The following is a 25,441-nucleotide window of genomic DNA, read 5'->3' on the forward strand; positions in this document are numbered from 1 at the left end:
CACCTACCAGGAGCCCATACATTCTAGCATCTGTTCCCTACCAGTAGCCCATACATTCTAGCATCTACCGCCTACCAGGATCCCATACAATCTACCATCTACCACCTACCAGGATCCCATACAATCTAACATCTACCACCTACCAGGAGCTTATACATTCTAGCATCTGTTCCCTACCAGGAGCCCATACATTCCAGCATCTACCACCTACCAGGAGCCCATACATTCTAGCATCTACCACCTACCAGGAGCACATACATTCTAGCATCTATTCCCTACCAGGAGCCCATACATTCTAGCATCTATCCCCTACCCGGAACCCATACAGTCTAGCATCTACCACCTACCAGGATCCCATACAATCTACCATCTACCACCTACCAGGAGCCCATACATTCTAGCATGTATTCCCTACCAGGAGCCCATACATTCTAGCATCTACGACGTACCAGGAGCCCATACATTCTAGCATCTACCACCTACCAGTAGCCCACACATTCTAGCATCTATTCCCTACCAGGAGCCCATACATTCTAGCATCTATTCCCTACCAGGAGCCCATACATTCTAGCATGTATTCCCTACCAGGAGCCCATACATTATAGCATCTACCACCTACCAGGAGCCCATACATTCTAGCATCTACCACCTACCAGGAGCCCATACATTCTAGCATCTATTCCCTACCAGGAGCCCATACATTCTAGCATCTACCACCTACCAGGAGCCCATACATTCTAGCATATACCACCTACCAGGAGCCCATACATTCTAGCATCTATTCCCTACCAGGAGCCCATACATTCTGTCGTCTACCACCTACCAGGAGTCCATACATTCTAGCATCTACCACCTACCAGGAGCCCATACATTCTAGCATCTACCACCTACCAGGAGCCCATACATTCTAGCATCTACCACCTACCATGTGCCCATACATTCTAGCATCTATTCCCTACCAGGAGCCAATACATTCTAGCATCTACCACCTACCAGGAGCCCATACATTCTAGCATATACCACCTACCAGGAGCCCATACATTCTAGCATCTATTCCCTACCAGGAGCCCACACATTCTGTCGTCTACCACCTACCAGGAGCCCATACATTCTAGCTTCTACCACCTACCAGGAGCCCATACATTCTAGCATCTACCACCTACCAGGAGCCCATACATTCTAGCATCTACCACCTACCATGTGCCCATACATTCTAGCATCTATTCCCTACCAGGAGCCAATACATTCTAGCATCTACCACCTACCAGGAGCCCATGAATTCTAGCATCTACCACCTATCAGGAGCCCATACATTCTAGCATCTATTCCCTACAAGGAGCCCATACATTCTAGCATCTATCCCCTACCTGAAGCCCATACATTCTAGCATCTACCTCCTACCAGGAGCCCATACATTCTAGCATCTACCACCTACCAGAAGCCCATACATTCTAGCATCTATCCCCTATCAGTAGCCCATACATTCTAGCATCTACCTCCTATCAGTAGCCCATACATTCTAGCATCTACCTCCTATCAGTAGCCCATACATTCTAGCATCTACCACCTACCAGAAGCCCATACATTCTAGCATCTACCACCTACAAAGACCCTACACATTCTAGCATCTAATCCCTACCAGGATCCCATACATCCTAGGATCTACCACCTACCAGGAGCCCATACATTCTGGCATCTATCACCTACCAGGACATGCTATATATTCTAGCATCTATTCCCTGCCAGGAGCCCGTACATTCTAGCATCTACTAGCTACCAGGAGCCCATACATTCTAGCATCTATCACCTACCTGGAGCCCATACATTCTAGCATCTACCACCTACGAGGAGCCCATAGATTCTAGCATCTACCACCTACCAGGAGCCCATACATTCTAGCATCTATTCCCTACCAGAAGCCCATACATTCTAGCATCTACCACCTACCAGGAGCCCATACATTCTAGCATCTACCGCCTACCAGGAGCCCATACATTCTAGCATCTATTCCCTACCAGGTGCCCATATATTCTAGCATCTACCACCTACCAGGAGCCCATACATTCTAGCATCTACCACCTACCAGGAGCCCATACATTCTAGCATCTATTCCCTACCAGGAGCCCATACATTCTAGCATCTACTACCTACAAGGAACCCATACATTCTAGCATATATTCCCTACCAGGAGCCCATACATTCTAGCATCTACCATATACCAGTAGCCCATACAATCTAGCCTCTACCACCTACCAGGAGCCCAGACATTCTAGCATCTATTCCCTACCAGGAGCCCGTACATTGTAGCATCTATTCCCTACCAGGAGCCCATACATTCTAGCATCTACCACTTACCAGGAACCCATACATTCTAGAATCTACAACCTACCAGGAGCCCATACATTCTAGCATCTATTCCCTACCAGGAGCCCATACATTTTAGCATCTATTTCCTACCAAGAGCCCATATATTCTAGCATCTATCCCCTACCAGGAGCCCATACATTTTAGCATCTATCCCCTACCAGCAGCCCATACATTCTAGCATCTACACCCTACCAGGAGCCCATACATTCTAGCATCTACCACCTACCAGAAGCCCATACATTCTAGCATCTATCCCCTATCAGTAGCCCATACATTCTAGCATCTACCTCCTATCAGTAGCCCATACATTCTAGCATCTACCACCTACCAGAAGCCCATACATTCTAGCATCTACCACCTACAAGGAGCCCACACATTCTAGCATCTAATCCCTACCAGGAGCCCATACATCCTAGCATCTACCACCTACCAGGAGCCCATACATTCTAGCATCTACCACCTACCAGGACATGCTATACATTCTAGTATCTATTCCCTGCCAGGAGCCCGTACATTCTAGCATCTACTACCTAACAGGAGCCCATACATTCTAGCATCTATCACCTACCTGGAGCCCATACATTCTAGCATCTACCACCTACAAGGAGCCCATACATTCTAGAATCTACCACCTACCAGGAGCCCATACATTCTAGCATCTATTCCCTACCAGAAGCCCATACATTCTAGCATCCTCCACCTACCAGGAGCCCATACATTCTAGAATCTACAACCTACCAGGAGCCCATACATTCTAGCATCTATTCCCTACCAGGAGCCCATACATTCTAGCATCTATTTCCTACCAAGAGCCCATATATTCTAGCATCTATCCCCTACCAGGAGCCCATACATTCTAGAATCTACAACCTACCAGGAGCCCATACATTCTAGCATCTACACCCTACCAGAATCACATACATTCTAGCATCTACACCCTACCAGAATCACATACATTTTAGCATCTACCATTTACCGGGAGCCCATACATTCTAGCATCTACCACCTACCCGGAGCCCATATATTCTAGCATCTAAAATCTACCAGGAGCCCATACATCCTAGCATCTACCACCTGCCAGTAGCCCATACATTCTATCATCTACCCCCTACCAGGAGCCCATACATTCTAGCATATATTCCCTGCCAGGAGCCCGTACATTCTAGCATCTACTACCTACCAGGAGCCCATACATTCTAGCATCTATCACCTACCTGGAGCCCATACATTCTAGCATCTACCACCTACTAGGAGCCCATACATTCTAGCATCTACCACCTACGAGGAGCCCATACATTCTAGCATCTACCACCTACCAGGAGCCCATACATTCTAGCATCTATTCCCTACCAGAAGCCCATTCATTCTAGCATCTACCACCTACCAGGAGCCCATACATTCTAGCATCTACCACCTACCAGGAGCCCATGAATTCTAGCATCTATTCCCTACCAGTAGCCCATATATTCTAGCATCTACCACCTACCAGGAGCCCATACATTCTAGCATCTACCACCTACCAGGAGCCCATATATTCTAGCATCTATTCCCAACCATGAGCCCATACATTCTAGCATCTACTACCTACAAGGAACCCATACATTCTAGCATATATTCCCTACCAGGAGCCCATACATTCTAGCATCTACCATATACCAGTAGCCCATACAATCTAGCCTCTACCACCTACAAGGAGCCCAGACATTCTAGCATCTATTCCCTACCAGGAGCCCGTACATTCTAGCATCTATTCCCTACCAGGAGCCCATACATTCTAGCATCTACCACTTACCAGGAACCCATACATTCAAGAATCTACAACCTACCAGGAGCCCATACATTCTAGCATCTATTCCCTACCAGGAGCCCATACATTCTAGCATCTATTTCCTACCAAGAGCCCATATATTCTAGCATCTATCCCCTACCAGGAGCCCATACATTTTAGCATCTATCCCCTACCAGCAGCCCATACATTCTAGCATCTACACCCTACCAGAATCACATACATTCTAGCATCTACCCCCTACCAGAAGGCCATACATTCTAGCATCTACCATTTACAATGAGCCCATACATTCTAGCATCTACCACCTACCCGGAGCCCATATATTCTAGCATCTACCACCTACCAGGAGCCCATACATTCTAGCATCTACCACCTACCAGGAGCCCATACATTCTAGCATCTACCACCTACCAGGAGCCCATACATTCTAGCATCTATTCCCTACCAGGAGACCGTGCATTCTAGCATCTACCACCTGTCAGGAGCCCATACATTCTAGCATCTATTCCCTACCAGAAGCCCATTCATTCTAGCATCTACCACCTACCAGGAGCCCATACATTCTAGCATCTACCACCTACCAGGAGCCCATGCATTCTAGCATCTATTCCCTACCAGTAGCCCATATATTCTAGCATCTACCATCTACCAGGAGCCCATACATTCTAGCATCTAACACCTACCAGGAGCCCATACATTCTAGCATCTATTCCCAACCAGGAGCCCATACATTCTAGCATCTACTACCTACAAGGAACCCATACATTCTAGCATATATTCCCTACCAGGAGCCCATACATTCTAGCATCTACCAAATACCAGTAGCCCATACAATCTAGCCTCTACCACCTACAAGGAGCCCAGACATTCTAGCATCTATTCCCTACCAGGAGCCCGTACATTCTAGCATCTATTCCCTACCAGGAGCCCATACATTCTAGCATCTACCACTTACCAGGAACCCATACATTCTAGAATCTACAACCTACCAGGAGCCCATACATTCTAGCATCTATTCCCTACCAGGAGCCCATACATTCTAGCATCTATTTCCTACCAAGAGCCCATATATTCTAGCATCTATCCCCTACCAGGAGCCCATACATTTTAGCATCTATCCCCTACCAGCAGCCCATACATTCTAGCATCTACACCCTACCAGAATCACATACATTCTAGCATCTACCCCCTACCAGAAGGCCATACATTCTAGCATCTACCATTTACAAGGAGCCCATACATTCTAGCATCTACCACCTACCCGGAGCCCATATATTCTAGCATCTACCACATACCAGGAGCCCATACATTCTAGCATCTACCACCTACCAGGAGCCCATACATTCTAGCATCTACCACCTACCAGGAGCCCATACATTCTAGCATCTATTCCCTACCAGGAGACCATGCATTCTAGCATCTACCACCTGTCAGGAGCCCATACATTCTAGCATCTATTCCCTACCAGGAGCCCATACATTCTAGCATCTACCACATACCAGGAATCCATACGTTCTAGCATGTATTCCCTACCAGGAGACCATGCATTCTAGCATCTACCACCTGTCAGGAGCCCATACATTCTAGCATCTATTCCCTACCAGGAGCCCATACATTCTAGCATCTAACACATACCAGGAATCCATACGTTCTAGCATGTATTCCCTACCAGGAGCTCATACATTCTAGCATCTATTCCCTACCAAGAGCCCATACATTCTAGCATCTATTCCCTACCAGGAGCCCATACATTCTAGCATCTACCACCTACCAGGAACCCATACATTCTAGCATCTACAACCTACCAGGAGCCCATACATTCTAGCATCTATTCCATACCATGAGCCCATACATTCTAACATCTATTTCCTACCAAGAGCCCATACATTCTAGCATCTATCCCCTACCAGGAGCCCATACATTTTAGCATCTATCCCCTACCAGCAGCCCATACATTCTAGAATCTACACCCTACCAGAATCACATACATTCTAGCATCTACCACCTACCAGGAGCCCATACATTCTAGCATCTACCACGTACCAGGAGCCCATACATTCTAGCATCTACCGCCTACCAGGATCCCATGCATTCTAGCATCTATTCCCTACCAGTAGCCCAAATATTCTAGCATCTACCACCTACCAGGAGCCCATACAGTCTAGCATCTACCACCTACCAGGATCCCATGCATTCTAGCATCTATTCCCTACCAGTAGCCCAAATATTCTAGCATCTACCACCTACCAGGAGCCCATACATTCTAGCATCTACCACCTACCAGGAGCCCATACATTCTAGCATCTATTCCCAACCAGGAGCCCATACATTCTAGCATCTACTACCTACAAGGAACCCATACATTCTAGCATATATTCCCTTCCAGGAGCCCATACATTCTAGCATCTACCATATACCAGTAGCCCATACAATCTAGCCTCTACCACCTACCAGGAGCCCAGACATTCTAGCATCTATTCCCTACCAGGAGCCCGTACATTCTAGCATCTATTCCCTACCAGGAGCCCATACATTCTAGCATCTACCACTTACCAGGAACCCATACATTCTAGAATCTACACCCTACCAGAATCACATACATTATAGCATCTACCCCCTACCAGAAGGCCATACATTCTAGCATCTACCATTTACCAGGAGCCCATACATTCTAGCATCTACCACCTACCCGGAGCCCATATATTCTAGCATCTACCACCTACTAGGAGCCCATACATCCTAGCATCTACCACCTACCAGGAGCCCATACATTCTAGCATCTACCCCCTACCAGGACATGCTATACATTCTAGCATATATTCCCTGCCAGGAGCCCGTAAATTCTAGCATCTACTACCTACCAGGAGCCCATACATTCTAGCATCTACCACCTACCAGGAGCCCATACATTCTAGCATCTATTCCCAACCAGGAGCCCATACATTCTAGCATCTACTACCTACAAGGAACCCATAGATTCTAGCATATATTCGCTACCAGGAGCCCATACATTCTAGCATCTACCACCTACGAGGAGCCCATACATTCTAGCATCTACCACCTACCAGGAGCCCATACATTTTAGCATCTATTCCCTACCAGAAGCCCATACATTCTAACATCTACCACCTACCAGGAGCCCATACATTCTAGCATCTACCACCTACCAGGAGCCCATGCATTCTAGCATCTATTCCCTACCAGTAGCCCATATATTCTAGCATCTACCACCTACCAGGAGCCCATACATTCTAGCATCTACCACCTACCAGGAGCCCATACATTCTAGCATCTATTCCCAACCAGGAGCCCATACATTCTAGCATCTACTACCTACAAGGAACCCATACATTCTAGCATATATTCCCTACCAGGAGCCCATACATTCTAGCATCTACCATATACCAGTAGCCCATACAATCTAGCCTCTACCACCTACCAGGAGCCCAGACATTCTAGCATCTATTCCCTACCAGGAGCCCGTACATTCTAGCATCTATTCCCTACCAGGAGCCCATACATTCTAGCATCTACCACTTACCAGGAACCCATACATTCTAGAATCTACAATCTACCAGGAGCCCATACATTCTAGCATCTATTCCCTACCAGGAGCCCATACATTCTAGCATCTATTTCCTACCAAGAGCCCATATATTCTAGCATCTATCCCCTACCAGGAGCCCATACATTTTAGCATCTATCCCCTACCAGCAGCCCATACATTCTAGCATCTACACCCTACCAGAATCACATACATTCTAGCATCTACCCCCTACCAGAAGGCCATACATTCTAGCATCCACCATTTACCAGGAGCCCATATATTCTAGCATCTACCACCTACCAGGAGCCCATACATTCTAGCATCTACCACCTACCAGGAGCCCATAAATTCTAGCATCTACCACCTACCAGGAGCCCATACATTCTAGCATCTATTCCCTACCAGGAGACCATGCATTCTAGCATCTACCACCTGTCAGGAGCCCATACATTCTAGCATCTATTCCCTACCAGGAGCCCATACATTCTAGCATCTACCACCTACCAGGAGCCCATACATTCTAGCATCTAAAATATACCAGGAATCCATACGTTCTAGCATCTATTCCATACCAGGAACCCATACATTCTAGCATCTACCACCTACCAGGAGCCCATACATTCTAGCATCTTCCACCTACCAGGAGCCCATAAATTCTAGCATCTACCACCTACCAGGAGCTCATACAGTGGTGGCCAAAAGTATTGGCACCACTGCAATTCTGTCAGATAATACTCTGTTTCTATCTGAAAATGATTGCAATCACAAATTCTTTGGTATTATTATCTTCATTTAATTTGCTTGCAAGGAAAAAAACACAAAAAGAATTGTCCTAAAGCCAAATTGGATATAATTCCACACCAAACCTGAAAAAGGGGGTGGACAAAAGTATTGGCACTGTTTGAAAAATCATGTGATGCTTCTCTAATTTGTGTAATTAACAGCACCTGTAACTTACCTGTGGGACCTAACAGATATTGACAATAACTAAATCACACTTGCAGCCAGTTAAAATGGATAAAAGTTGACTCAACCTCTGTCCTGTGTCCTTGTGTGTACCACATTGAGCATGGAGAAAAGAAAGAAGACCAAAGAACTGTCTGAGGACTTGAGAAACCAAATTGTGAGGAAACATGAGCAATCTCAAGGCTACAAGTCCATCTCCAAAGACCTGAATGTTCCTGTGTCTTCCGTGCGCAGTGTCATCAAGAAGTCTAAAACGTTTTGGAAGAATGTTCTCTGGTCAGATGAGACAAAAGTCGAGCTTTTTGGGAAAAAGCATCAACATAGAGTGTACAGGAAAAAAAAGAGGCATTCAAAGAAAAGAACACGGTCCCTACAGTCAAACATGGCGAAGGTTCCCTGATATTTTGGGGTTGCTTTGCTGCCTCTGGCACTGGACTGCTTGACCTTGTGCATGGCATTATGAAGTCTGAAGACTACCAACAAATTTTGCAGCATAATGTAGGGCCTAGTGTGAGACAGCTGGGTCTCCCTCAGAGGTCATGGGTCTTCCAGCAGGACAATGACCCAAAACACAATTCCAAAAGCACTATAAAATGGTTTGAGAGAAAGCACTGGAGACTTCTAAGGTGGCCAGCAATGAGTCCAGACCTGAATCCCATAGAACACCTGTGGAGAGATCTCAAAATGGCAGTTTGGAGAAGGCACCCTTCAAATATCAGGGACCTGGAGCAGTTTGCCAAAGAAGAATGGTCTACAATTCCAGCAGAGCATTGTAAGAAACTCATTGATGGTTACCGGAAGCGGTTGTTCGCAGTTATTGTGGATAAAGGTTGTGCAACCAAGTATTAGGCTGAGGGTGCCAATACATTTGTCTGGCCCATTTTTGGAGTTTCGTGTGAAATGATCAATGATTTGATTTTTGCTTCATTCTATTTTGTGTTTTTTCCTTGCAAGCAATTTAAATGAAGATAATGATACCAAAGAATTTGTGATTGCAATCATTTTCAGGAAGAAACTGATTGTATTATCTGACAGAATTGCAGGGGTGCCAAAACTTTCGGCCATCACTGTAAATTCTAGCATCTACCACCTACCAACAGCCCATACATTCTAGCATCTATTACCTACCAGGAGCCCATACATTCTAGCATCTATCCCCTACCAGGAGCCAATACATTCTAGCATCTGTTCCCTACTAGGAGCCCATACATTCTAGCATCTATTCCCTACCAGGAGAACATACATTCTAGCATCTACCACCTACCAGGAGCCCTTACATTCAAGCATCTACCACCTACCAGGAGCCCATACATTCTAGCATCTACCACCTACCACAAACCCATACATTCTAGAAGCTACCACCTACCGGGAGCCCATACATTCTAGCATCTACCACCTACCAGGAGCCCATACATTCTAGCATCTACCACCTAACAGGAGCCCATACATTCTAGCATTTACCAACTACCAGGAGCCCATACATTCTAGCATCTATTCTCTACCAGGAGCCCATACATTCTAGCATCTACCACCTACCAGGAACCCATACATTCTAGCATCTACCACCTACCAGGAGCCCATACATTCTAGCATCTATTCTCTACCAGGAGCCCATACATTCTAGCATCTACCACCTACCAGGAGCCCATACATTCTAGCATCTATCCCCTACCAGTAGCCCATACATTCTAGCATCTATTCCCTACCAGTAGCCCACACATTCTAGCATCTATTCCCTACCAGGAGAACATACATTCTAGCATCTACCACCTACCATGAGCCCATACATTCTAGCATCTACCACCTACCAGGAGCCCATACATTCCAGCATCTATTCCCTACTAGGAGCCCATATATTCCAGCATCTACCACCTACCAGGAGCCCATACATTCTAGCATCTACCACCTACCAGGAGCCCATAGATTCTAGCATCTACCACCTACCAGTATCCCATACATTCTAGCATCTACCTCCTACCAGGAGCACATACATTCTAGCATCTATTTTCTACCAGGAGCCCATACATTCTAGCATCTATCCTCTACCTGGAACCCATACATTCTAGCATCTACCCCCTACCAGAAGCCCATACATTCTACCATCTACCATCTACCAGGAGCCCATACATTCTAGCATCTATTCCCTACCAGGAGCCCATACATTCTAGCATCTACCACCTACCAGGAGCCCATACATTCTAGCATGTACCACCTACCAGGAGCCCATACATTCTAGCATCTATTCCCTACCAGGAGCCCATACATTCTAGCATCTATTCCCTACCAGGAGCCCATACATTCTAGCATCTACCGTCTACCAGGAGTCCATACATTCTAGCATCGACCACCTACTAGGAGCCCATACATTGTAGCATCTAGCACCTACCAGGAGCCCATACATTATAGCTTCTACCACCTACCAGGAGCCCATACATTCTAGCATCTACCACCTACCAGGAGCCCATACATTCTAGCATCTATTCCCTACCAGGAGCCCATACATTCTAGCCAATACCACCTACCAGGAGCCCATACATTCTACCATCTACCACCTACCAGGAGCCCATACATTCTAGCATCTATTCCCTACCAGGAGCCCATACATTCTAGCATCTACCACCTACCAGGAGCCCATACATTCTAGCATCTATTACCTACCAGGCGCCAATGCATTCTAGCATCTACCACCTACCAGGAGACCATACATTCTAGCATCTATTCCATACCAGGAGCCCATACATTCTAGCATCTACCACCTTCCAAGAGCCCATACATTCTAGCATCTACCACCTACCAGGAGCTCATACATTCTAGCATCTACCACCTACCAGGAATTCCTACATTCTAGCATCTATTCCCTACCAGGAGCCCATACATTCTAGCATCTACCACCTACCAGGAGCCCATACATTCTAGCATCTACTCCCTACCAGAATCTCATACATTCTAGCATCTACCACCTACCAGGAGCCCATACGTTCTAGCATCTACCACCTACCAGGAGCCCATACATTCTAGCATCTATCCCCTACCTGAAGCCCATACATTCTAGCATCTATTACCTACCAGGAGCCCATACATTCTAGCATCTACCACCTACCAGGAGCCCATACATTCTAGCATCTATTCCCTACTAGGAGCCCATATATTCCAGCATCTACCACCTACCAGGAGCCCATACATTCTAGCATCTACCACCTACCAGGAGCCCTTAGATTCTAGCATCTACCACCTACCAGAATCCCATACATTCTAGCATCTACCTCCTACCAGGAGCACATACATTCTAGCATCTATTCTCTACCAGGAGCCCATACATTCTAGCATGTACCACCTACCAGGAGCCCATACATTCTAGCATCTATTCCCTACCAGGAGCCCATACATTCTAGCATCTATTCCCTACCAGGAGTCCATACATTCTAGCATCTACCATCTACCAGGAGTCCATACATTCTAGCATCGACCACCTACTAGGAGCCCATACATTCTAGCATGTATCACCTACCAGGAGCCCATACATTCTAGCATCTATTCCCTACCAGGAGCCTATACATTCTAGCATCTATTCCCTACCAGGAGCCCATACATTCTAGCATCTACCATCTACCAGGAGTCCATACATTCTAGCATCGACCACCTACTAGGAGCGCATACATTGTAGCATCTACCACCTACCAGGAGCCCATACATTCTAGCATCTACCACCTACCAGGAGCCCATACATTCTAGAATCTATTCCCTACCAGGAGCCCATACATTCTAGCATATACCACCTACCAGGAGCCCATACATTCTAGCATCTACCACCTACCAGGAGCCCATACATTCTAGCATCTATTCCCTACCAGGAGCCCATACATCCTAGCATCTACAACCTACCAGGAACCCACACATTCTAGCATCTATTCCCTACCAGGAGCTCATACATTCTAGCATCTACCACCTACCAGTAGCCCATACATTCTAGCATCTACCACCTACCAGGAGCCCATACATTCTAGCATCTATTCCCTACCAGGAGCCCATACATTCTAGCATCTACCACCTACCAGAAGCCCATACATTTTAGCCTCTATTCCCGACCAGGAGCCGATATATTCTAGCATCTATTCCCTACCAGGTGCCCATACATTCTAGCATGTACCACCTACCAGGAACCCATACATTCTAGCATCTACAACCTACCAGGAGCCCATACATTCTAGCATCTACCAACTACCAGGAGTCCATACATTCTAGCATCTACCACCTACCAGGAGCCCATACATTCTACCATCTACCACCTACCAGGAGCCCATACATTCTAGCATCTACCACCTACCAGGAGCCCACACATTCTAGCATCTGTTTCCTACCAAGAGCCCAAACATTCTAGCATCTATCCCCCACCAGGAGCCCATACATTCTTGCATCTATCCACTACCAGGAGCCCACACGTTCTAGCATCTACCCCGTACCAGAAGCCGATACATTCTAGCATCTACCCCCTACCAGAAGCTCATACATTCTACCATCTACCATTTACCAGGAGCCCATACATTCCACCATCTACCACCTACCACAAACCCATACATTCTAGAATCTACCACCTACCGGGAGCCCATACATTCTAGCATCTATCACCTACCTGGAGCCCATACATTCTAGCATTTACCAACTACCAGGTGCCAATACATTCTAGCATCTATTCTCTACCAGGAGCCCATACATTCTAGCATCTACCACCTAACAGGATCCCATACATTCTAGCACCTATCCCATACCTGAAGCCCATACATTCTAGCATCTTTTCCCTACCAGGAGCCCGTACATTCTAGCATCTATTCCCTATCAGGAGCCCATACATTCTAGAATCTACCACCTACCGGGAGCACATACATTCTAGCATCTACAACCTACCAGGAGACCATACATTCTAGCATCTATCACCTACCTGGAGCCCATACATTCTAGCATTTACCAACTACCAGGTGCCCATACATTCTAGCATCTATTCTCTACCAGGAGCCCATACATTCTAGCATTTACCACCTACCAGGAGCCCATACATTCTATCACCTATCCCCTACCTGAAGCCCATACATTCTAGCATCTATTCCCTACCAGGAGCCCATACATTCTAGCATCTATTCTCTATCAGGAGATCATACATTCTAGCATCTACCACCAACCAGAAGCCCATACATTCTAGCATCTATTCCCGACCAGGAGCCCATACATTCTAGCATCTATTCCTCCACCAGGTGCCCATACATTCTAGCATCTACCACCTACCAGGAACCCATACATTCTAGCATCTACCACCTACCAGGAGCCCATACATTCTACCATCTACCACCTACCAGGAGCCCATACATTCTAGCATCTACCACCTACCAGGAGCCCACACATTCTAGCATCTGTTTCCTACCAAGAGCCCAAACATTCTAGCATCTATCCCCCACCAGGAGCCCATACATTCTTGCATCTATCCACTACCAGGAGCCCACACATTCTAGCATCTACCCCGTACCAGAAGCCGATACATTCTAGCATCTACCCCCTACCAGAAGCTCATACATTCTAGCATCTACCATTTACCAGGAGCCCATACATTCCACCATCTACCACCTACCACAAACCCATACATTCTAGAATCTACCACCTACGGGGAGCCCATACATTCTAGCATCTATCACCTACCTGGAGCCCATACATTCTAGCATTTACCAACTACCAGGTGCCAATACATTCTAGCATCTATTCTCTACCAGGAGCCCATACATTCTAGCATCTACCACCTAACAGGATCCCATACATTCTAGCACCTATCCCATACCTGAAGCCCATACATTCTAGCATCTTTTCCCTACCAGGAGCCCGTACATTCTAGCATCTATTCCCTATCAGGAGCCCATACATTCTAGAATCTACCACCTACCGGGAGCACATACATTCTAGCATCTACAACCTACCAGGAGACCATACATTCTAGCATCTATCACCTACCTGGAGCCCATACATTCTAGCATTTACCAACTACCAGGTGCCCATACATTCTAGCATCTATTCTCTACCAGGAGCCCATACATTCTAGCATTTACCACCTACCAGGAGCCCATACATTCAATCACCTATCCCCTACCTGAAGCCCATACATTCTAGCATCTATTCCCTACTAGGAGCCCATACATTCTAGCATCTATTCTCTATCAGGAGATCATACATTCTAGCATCTACCACCAACCAGAAGCCCATACATTCTAGCATCTATTCCCGACCAGGAGCCCATACATTCTAGCATCTATTCCTCCACCAGGTGCCCATACATTCTAGCATCTACCACCTACCAGGAACCCATACATTCTAGCATCTACCACCTACCAGGAGCCCATACATTCTAGCATCTGCCAACTACCAGGAGTCCATACATTCTAGCATATACAACCTACCAGGAGCCCATACATTCTACCATCTACCATCTACCAGGAGCCCATACATTCTAGCATCTACCACCTACCAGGAGCCCTTACATTCTAGCATCTGTTTCCTACCAAGAGCCCAAACATTCTAGCATCTATCCCCTACCAGGAGCCCATACATTCTTGCATCTATCCCCTACCAGGAGCCCACACATTCTAGCATCTACCCCCTACCAGAAGCCCATACATTCTAGCATCTACCATTTACCAGGAGCCCATACATTCTAGCATCTACCACCTACCACAAACCCATACATTCTAGAATCTACCACTTACCGGGAACCCATACATTCTAGCATTTACCACCTACCAGGAGCCCATACATTCTAGCATCTACCACCTACCAGGAGCCCATACATTCTAGCATTTACCAACTACCCGGTGCCCATACATTCTAGCATCTATTTCCTACCAGGAGCCCATACATTCTAGCATCTACCACGTACCAGGAGCCCATACATTCTAGCATCTACCACCTACCAGGAGCCCATACATTCTAGCATCTATCCCCTACCAGGAGCACAAACATTCTAGCATCTATTCCCTACCAGGAGCCCATACATTCTAGCATCTATTCCCTACCAGGAGAACATACATTCTAGCATCTACCACCTACCAGGAGCCCATACAATCTAGCATCTACCAGCTACCAAGGAGCCCATATATTCTAGCATCTACCACCTACCAGGGGACCATACATTCTAGCATCTACCACCTACCATGAGTCCATACATTCTAGCATCTAGCACCTACCAGGAGCCCATACATTTTAGCATCTATTCTCTACCAGGAGCCCATACATTCTAGCATCTTCCACCTACCAGGAGCCCATACATTGTAGCATCTACCACCTAACAGGATCCCATACAGGCTAGAATCTACCACCTACCAGGAGCCCATACATTCTAGCATCTATTCCCTACCAGGAGCCCATACATTCTAGCATCTATCCCCTACCAGGAACCCATACATTCTAGCATCTATCCCCTACCAGGAACCCATACATTCTAGCATCTACCCCCTACCAGAAGCCCATACATTCTAGCATCTACCACCTACTAGGAGCCCATACATTCTGGCATCTACCACCTACCAGAAGCCCATACATTCTAGCTTCAACCACCTACCAGGAGCCCATACATTCTAGCATCTACCACCTACCAGGAGCCCATACATTCTAGCATCTATTCTCTACCAGGAGCCCATGCATTCTAGCATATAACACCTACCAGGAGCCCATACATTCTAGCATCTACCACCTACCAGGAGCCCATACATTCTAGCATCTATTCCCTAAAAGGAGCCCATACATTCTAGCATCTACCACCTACCAGGAGCCCATACATTCCAGCATCTATTACCTAGCATGAGCCCATACATTCTAGCATCTACCACCAACAAGGAGCCCATACATTCTAGCATCTATTCCATACCAAGAGCCCATATATTCTAGCATCTACCATCTTCCAAGAGCCCATACATTCTAGAATCTACCACCTACCGGGAGCCCATACATTCTAGCATCTACAACCTACCAGGAGACCATACATTCTAGCATCTATCACCTACCTGGAGCCCATACATTCTAGCATTTAGCAACTACCAGGTGCCCATACATTCTAGCATCTATTCTCTACCAGGAGCCCATACATTCTAGCATTTACCACCTACCAGGAGCCCATACATTCTAGCACCTATCCCCTACCTGAAGCCCATACATTCTAGCATCTATTCCCTACCAGGAGCCCATACATTCTAGCATCTATTCTCTATCAGGAGATCATACATTCTAGCATCTACCACCAACCAGAAGCCCATACATTCTAGCATCTATTCCCGACCAGGAGCCCATACATTCTAGCATCTATTCCTCCACCAGGTGCCGATACATTCTAGCATCTACCACCTACCAGGAACCCATACATTCTAGCCTCTACCACCTACCAGGAGCCCATACATTCTAGCATCTGCCAACTACCATGAGTCCATACATTCTAGCATCTACCACCTACCAGGAGCCCATACATTCTACCATCTACCAGGAGCCCATACATTCTAGCATCTACCACCTACCAGGAGCCCTTACATTCTAGCATCTGTTTCCTACCAAGAGCCCAAACATTCTAGCATCTATCCCCTACCAGGAGCCCATACATTCTTGCATCTATCCCCTACCAGGAGCCCACACATTCTAGCATCTACCTCCTACCAGAAGCTCATACATTCTAGCATCTACCCCCTACCAGAAGCCCATACATTCTAGCATCTACCATTTACCAGGAGCCCATACATTCTAGCATCTACCACCTACCACAAACCCATACATTCTAGAATCTACCACCTACCGGGAACCCATACATTCTAGCATTTACCACCTACCAGGAGCCCATACATTCTAGCATCTACCACCTACCAGGAGCCCATACATTCTAGCATTTACCAACTACCCGGTGCCCATACATTCTAGCATCTATTTCCTACCAGGAGCCCATATATTCTAGCATCTACCACCTACCAGGAGCCCATATATTCTAGCATCTACCACCTACCAGGAGCCCATACATTCTAGCATCTATCCCCTAGCAGGAGCACAAACATTCTCGCATCTATTCCCTACCAGGAGCCCATACATTCTAGCATCTATTCCCTACCAGGAGAACATACATTCTAGCATCTACCACCTACCAGGAGCCCATACATTCTAGCATCTACCAGCTACCAAGGAGCCCATATATTCTAGCATCTACCACCTACCAGGGGACCATACATTCTAGCATCTACCACCTACCATGAGTCCATACATTCTAGCATCTAGCACCTACCAGGAGCCCATACATTCTAGCATCTATTCTCTACCAGGAGCCCATACATTCTAGCATCTACCACCTACCAGGAGCCCATACATTGTAGCATCTACCACCTAACAGGATCCCATACATGCTAGAATCTACCACCTATCAGGAGCCCATACATTCTAGCATCTATTCCCTACCAGGAGCCCATACATTCTAGCATCTATACCCTACCAGGAACGCAGACATTCTAGCATCTACCCCCTACCAGAAGCCCATACATTCTAGCATCTACCACCTACTAGAAGCCCAACATTCTGGCATCTACCACCTACCAGAATCCCATACATTCTAGCTTCAACCACCTACCAGGAGCCCATACATTCTAGCATCTACCACCTACCAGGAGCCCATACATTCTAGCATCTATTCCCTACCAGGAGCCCATGCATTCTAGCATATACCACCTACCAGGAGCCCATACATTCTAGCATCTACCACCTACCAGGAGCCCATACATTCTAGCATCTATTCCCTACCAGGAGCCCATACATTCTAGCATCTACCACCTACCAGGAGCCCATACATTCCAGCATCTATTACCTAGCATGAGCCCATACATTCTAGCATCTACCACCAACAAGGAGCCCATACATTCTAGCATCTATTCCATACCAAGAGCCCATATATTCTAGCATCTACCATCTTCCAAGAGCCCATACATTCTAGAATCTACCACCAACCAGGAGCCCATACATTCTAGCATCTACCACCTACGAGAAATTCCTACATTCTAGCATCTATTCCCTACCAGGCGCCCAGACATTCTAGAATCTACCACCTACCAGGAGCCCATACATTCTAGCATCTACCACCTACCAGGATCTCATACATTCTAGCATCTACCACCTACCAGGAGCCCATACATTCTAGCATCTATCCCCTACCTGAAGCCCATACATTCTAGCATCTACCACCTTCCAGGAGCCCATACATTCTAGCATTTATTCCCTACCAGGAGCCCATACATTCTAGCATCTACCACCTACCAGGAGCCCACACATTCCAGCATCTATTCCATACCAGGAGCCCATACATTCTAGCATCTACCACCTTCCAAGAGCCCATACATTCTAGCATCTACCACCTACCAGGAGCTCATACATTCTAGCATCTACCACATACCAGGAGCCCATACTTTCTAGAATCTACTCCCTACCAGGATCTCATACATTCTAGCATCTACCACCTACCAGGAGCCCATACATTCTAGAATCTACCACCTACCAGGAGCCCATACATTCTAGCATCTATCCCCTACCTGTAGCCCATACATTCTAGCATCTATTCCCTAACAGGAGCCCATACATTCTAGCATTTATTCCCTATGAGGAGCCCATACATTCTAGCATCTACCACCTACCAGGAGCCCATACATTCTAGCATCTACTCCCTACCAGGATCTCATACATTCTAGCATCTACCACCTACCAGGAGCCCATACATTCTAGCATCTACCACCTACCAGGAGCCCATACATTCTAGCATCTATCCCCTACCTGAAGCCCATACATTCTAGCATCTATTCCCTACCAGGAGCTCATACATTCTAGCATCTACCACCTACCAGTAGCCCACACATTCTAGCATCTACCACCTACCAAGAGCTCATACATTCTAGCATCTATTCCCTACCAGAAGCCCATACATTCTAGCATCTACCATTTACCAGGAGCCCATACATTCTAGCATCTACCACCTACCACAAACCCATACATTCTAGGATCTACCACCTACCAGGAGACCATACATTCTAGCATCTATCACCTACCTGGAGCCCATACATTCTAGCATTTACCAACTACCAGGTGCCCATACATTCTAGCATCTATTCCCTACCAGGAGCCCATACATTCTAGCATCTACCACCTACCAGGAGCCCATACAGTCTAGCACCTATCCCCTACCAGGAGCCCATACATTCTAGCATCTATTCCCTATCAGGAGCCCATACATTCTAGAATCTACCACCTACCGGGAGCCCATACATTCTAGCATCTTCCACCTACCAGGAGACCATACATTCTAGCATCTATCACCTACCTGGAGCCCATACATTCTAGCATTTACCAACTACCAGGTGACCATACATTCTAGCATCTATTCTCTACCAGTAGCCCATACATTCTAGCACCTATCCCCTACCTGAAGCCCATACATTCTAGCATCTATTCCCTACCAGGAGCCCATACATTCTAGCATCTATTCCCTAAAAGGAGCCCATACATTCTAGCATCTACCACCTACCAGGAGCCCATACATTCCAGCATCTATTACCTAGCATGAGCCCATACATTCTAGCATCTACCACCAACAAGGAGCCCATACATTCTAGCATCTATTCCATACCAAGAGCCCATATATTCTAGCATCTACCATCTTCCAAGAGCCCATACATTCTAGAATCTACCACCTACCGGGAGCCCATACATTCTAGCATCTACAACCTACCAGGAGACCATACATTCTAGCATCTATCACCTACCTGGAGCCCATACATTCTAGCATTTAGCAACTACCAGGTGCCCATACATTCTAGCATCTATTCTCTACCAGGAGCCCATACATTCTAGCATTTACCACCTACCAGGAGCCCATACATTCTAGCACCTATCCCCTACCTGAAGCCCATACATTCTAGCATCTATTCCCTACCAGGAGCCCATACATTCTAGCATCTATTCTCTATCAGGAGATCATACATTCTAGCATCTACCACCAACCAGAAGCCCATACATTCTAGCATCTATTCCCGACCAGGAGCCCATACATTCTAGCATCTATTCCTCCACCAGGTGCCGATACATTCTAGCATCTACCACCTACCAGGAACCCATACATTCTAGCCTCTACCACCTACCAGGAGCCCATACATTCTAGCATCTGCCAACTACCATGAGTCCATACATTCTAGCATCTACCACCTACCAGGAGCCCATACATTCTACCATCTACCAGGAGCCCATACATTCTAGCATCTACCACCTACCAGGAGCCCTTACATTCTAGCATCTGTTTCCTACCAAGAGCCCAAACATTCTAGCATCTATCCCCTACCAGGAGCCCATACATTCTTGCATCTATCCCCTACCAGGAGCCCACACATTCTAGCATCTACCTCCTACCAGAAGCTCATACATTCTAGCATCTACCCCCTACCAGAAGCCCATACATTCTAGCATCTACCATTTACCAGGAGCCCATACATTCTAGCATCTACCACCTACCACAAACCCATACATTCTAGAATCTACCACCTACCGGGAACCCATACATTCTAGCATTTACCACCTACCAGGAGCCCATACATTCTAGCATCTACCACCTACCAGGAGCCCATACATTCTAGCATTTACCAACTACCCGGTGCCCATACATTCTAGCATCTATTTCCTACCAGGAGCCCATATATTCTAGCATCTACCACCTACCAGGAGCCCATATATTCTAGCATCTACCACCTACCAGGAGCCCATACATTCTAGCATCTATCCCCTAGCAGGAGCACAAACATTCTCGCATCTATTCCCTACCAGGAGCCCATACATTCTAGCATCTATTCCCTACCAGGAGAACATACATTCTAGCATCTACCACCTACCAGGAGCCCATACATTCTAGCATCTACCAGCTACCAAGGAGCCCATATATTCTAGCATCTACCACCTACCAGGGGACCATACATTCTAGCATCTACCACCTACCATGAGTCCATACATTCTAGCATCTAGCACCTACCAGGAGCCCATACATTCTAGCATCTATTCTCTACCAGGAGCCCATACATTCTAGCATCTACCACCTACCAGGAGCCCATACATTGTAGCATCTACCACCTAACAGGATCCCATACATGCTAGAATCTACCACCTATCAGGAGCCCATACATTCTAGCATCTATTCCCTACCAGGAGCCCATACATTCTAGCATCTATACCCTACCAGGAACGCAGACATTCTAGCATCTACCCCCTACCAGAAGCCCATACATTCTAGCATCTACCACCTACTAGAAGCCCAACATTCTGGCATCTACCACCTACCAGAATCCCATACATTCTAGCTTCAACCACCTACCAGGAGCCCATACATTCTAGCATCTACCACCTACCAGGAGCCCATACATTCTAGCATCTATTCCCTACCAGGAGCCCATGCATTCTAGCATATACCACCTACCAGGAGCCCATACATTCTAGCATCTACCACCTACCAGGAGCCCATACATTCTAGCATCTATTCCCTACCAGGAGCCCATACATTCTAGCATCTACCACCTACCAGGAGCCCATACATTCCAGCATCTATTATCTAGCATGAGCCCATACATTCTAGCATCTACCACCAACAAGGAGCCCATACATTCTAGCATCTATTCCATACCAAGAGCCCATATATTCTAGCATCTACCATCTTCCAAGAGCCCATACATTCTAGAATCTACCACCAACCAGGAGCCCATACATTCTAGCATCTACCACCTACGAGAAATTCCTACATTCTAGCATCTATTCCCTACCAGGCGCCCAGACATTCTAGAATCTACCACCTACCAGGAGCCCATACATTCTAGCATCTACCACCTACCAGGATCTCATACATTCTAGCATCTACCACCTACCAGGAGCCCATACATTCTAGCATCTATCCCCTACCTGAAGCCCATACATTCTAGCATCTACCACCTTCCAGGAGCCCATACATTCTAGCATTTATTCCCTACCAGGAGCCCATACATTCTAGCATCTACCACCTACCAGGAGCCCACACATTCCAGCATCTATTCCATACCAGGAGCCCATACATTCTAGCATCTACCACCTTCCAAGAGCCCATACATTCTAGCATCTACCACCTACCAGGAGCTCATACATTCTAGCATCTACCACATACCAGGAGCCCATACTTTCTAGAATCTACTCCCTACCAGGATCTCATACATTCTAGCATCTACCACCTACCAGGAGCCCATACATTCTAGAATCTACCACCTACCAGGAGCCCATACATTCTAGCATCTATCCCCTACCTGTAGCCCATACATTCTAGCATCTATTCCCTAACAGGAGCCCATACATTCTAGCATTTATTCCCTATGAGGAGCCCATACATTCTAGCATCTACCACCTACCAGGAGCCCATACATTCTAGCATCTACTCCCTACCAGGATCTCATACATTCTAGCATCTACCACCTACCAGGAGCCCATACATTCTAGCATCTACCACCTACCAGGAGCCCATACATTCTAGCATCTATCCCCTACCTGAAGCCCATACATTCTAGCATCTATTCCCTACCAGGAGCTCATACATTCTAGCATCTACCACCTACCAGTAGCCCACACATTCTAGCATCTACCACCTACCAAGAGCTCATACATTCTAGCATCTATTCCCTACCAGAAGCCCATACATTCTAGCATCTACCATTTACCAGGAGCCCATACATTCTAGCATCTACCACCTACCACAAACCCATACATTCTAGGATCTACCACCTACCAGGAGACCATACATTCTAGCATCTATCACCTACCTGGAGCCCATACATTCTAGCATTTACCAACTACCAGGTGCCCATACATTCTAGCATCTATTCCCTACCAGGAGCCCATACATTCTAGCATCTACCACCTACCAGGAGCCCATACAGTCTAGCACCTATCCCCTACCAGGAGCCCATACATTCTAGCATCTATTCCCTATCAGGAGCCCATACATTCTAGAATCTACCACCTACCGGGAGCCCATACATTCTAGCATCTTCCACCTACCAGGAGACCATACATTCTAGCATCTATCACCTACCTGGAGCCCATACATTCTAGCATTTACCAACTACCAGGTGACCATACATTCTAGCATCTATTCTCTACCAGTAGCCCATACATTCTAGCACCTATCCCCTACCTGAAGCCCATACATTCTAGCATCTATTCCCTACCAGGAGCCCATACATTCTAGCATCTATTCCCTAACAGGAGCCCATACATTCTAGCATCTACCACCTACCAGGAGCCCACACATTCCAGCATCTATTCCATACCAGGAGCCCATACATTCTAGCATCTACCACCTTCCAAGAGCCCATACATTCTAGCATCTACCACCTACAAGGAGGTCATACATTCTAGCATCTACCACCTACCAGGAATTCCTACATTCTAGCATCTATTCCCTAATAGGAGCCCATACATTCTAGCATCTACCACCTACCAGGAGCCCATACATTCTAGCATCTACTCCCTACCAGGATCTCATACATTCTAGCATCTACCACCTACCAGGAGCCCATACATTCTAGCATCTACCACCTACCAGGAGCCCATACATTCTAGCATCTATCCCCTAGCTGAAGCCCATACCTTCTGGCATCTATTCCCTACCAGGAGCCCATACATTCTAGCATCTACCACCTACCAGGAGCCCATACATTCTAGCATCTACCACCTACCAGGAGCCCATACATTCTAGCATCTACCACATACCAGGAGCCCATACATTCTAGCATCTATTCCCTACCAGGAGCCCATACATTCTAGCATCTACAACCTACCAGGAACCCACACATTCTAGCATCTATTCCCTACCAGGAGCTCATACATTCTAGCATCTACCACCTAGCAGTAGCCCATGCATTCTAGCATCTACCACCTACCAAGAGCTCATACATTCTAGCATCTATTCCCTACCAGGAGCCCATACATTCTAGCATCTACCACCAACAAGAAGCCCATACATTTTAGCCTCTATTCCCGACCAGGAGCCCATATATTCTAGCATCTATTCCCTGCCAGGTGCCCATACATTCTAGCATCTACCACCTACCAGGAACCCATACATTCTAGCATCTACCACCTACCAGGAGCCCATACATTCTAGCATCTACCAACTACCAGGAGTCCATACATTCTAGCATCTACCACCTACCAGGAGCCCATACATTCTACCATCTACCACCTACCAGGAGCCCATACATTCTAGCATCTACCACCTACCAGGAGCCCATACATTCTAGCATCTGTTTCCTACCAAGAGCCCAAACATTCTAGCATCTATCCCCTACCAGGAGACCATACATTCTTGTATGTATCCCCTACCAGGAGCCCACACATTCTATCATCTACCCCCTACCAGAAGCCGATACATTCTAGCGTCTACCCCCTACCAGAAGCTCATACATTCTAGCATCTACCATTTACCAGGAGCCCATACATTCTAGCATCTACCACCTACCACAAACCCATACATTCTAGAATCTACCACCTACCGGGAGCACATACATTCTAGCATCTATTCCCTACCAGGAGCCCATACATTCTAGCATCTACCACCTACAAGAAGCCCATACATTTTAGCCTCTATTCCCGACCAGGAGCCCATATATTCTAGCATCTATTCCCTACCAGGTGCCCATACATTCTAGCATCTACCACCTACCAGGAACCCATAA

The sequence above is a fragment of the Phyllobates terribilis genome, unplaced genomic scaffold, assembly GCF_046119375.1.
Source record: "Phyllobates terribilis strain yellow unplaced genomic scaffold, ASM4611937v1 Scaffold_26__1_contigs__length_17865784, whole genome shotgun sequence".
In the NCBI taxonomy this organism is placed as follows: domain Eukaryota; kingdom Metazoa; phylum Chordata; class Amphibia; order Anura; family Dendrobatidae; genus Phyllobates; species Phyllobates terribilis.